The following is a 549-nucleotide window of genomic DNA, read 5'->3' on the forward strand; positions in this document are numbered from 1 at the left end:
CAAACACACATACATAACAAGCAAGGAGGAAAATATACAAAGTTGGTACAGTCTTCATTTCTACAATCGATCACAAGACCATAGCTGATATTTATAACATCTTTTTTCCTTTCCATGTTTTGTTTGTCTCCTGCTAGGACCTCAGCTGATCAGATTGTAGAGAATGATTTTGACATTTTAAAAAATTAGTAGACTTTTTTTAGAGCAATTTTAGGTTTATAGAAAAACTGAGCAGAAAGCACAGAGGATTCTCATATACCTCTTTTTTTACCTCACCGCGCTCCTCCAGTTTCCCCTATTATTAACATCTTGCATTAGTATGGTACATTGTTACAATTGATGAACCAATATTGATATAGTTTTTATTAACTAAAGTCCATAGTTTACACTTTTGTTGTTGTTGTTATGTGCCGTGGAATCGGACCGACTCATAGCGACCCCTCCTTGGGTTTTGGAGGCAGTATCACTACGGAAGTAGATTGCCCCATCTTCCTTCTGAGGAGTGGCTGGTGGGTTTGAACCGCCAGCCTTCTGGTTAGCAGTCAAGTG

The sequence above is a fragment of the Orycteropus afer genome, unplaced genomic scaffold (assembly GCF_000298275.1).
Source record: "Orycteropus afer afer isolate SDZICR_OR568_19922 unplaced genomic scaffold, OryAfe1.0 scaffold00235, whole genome shotgun sequence".
NCBI lineage: Eukaryota > Metazoa > Chordata > Mammalia > Tubulidentata > Orycteropodidae > Orycteropus > Orycteropus afer.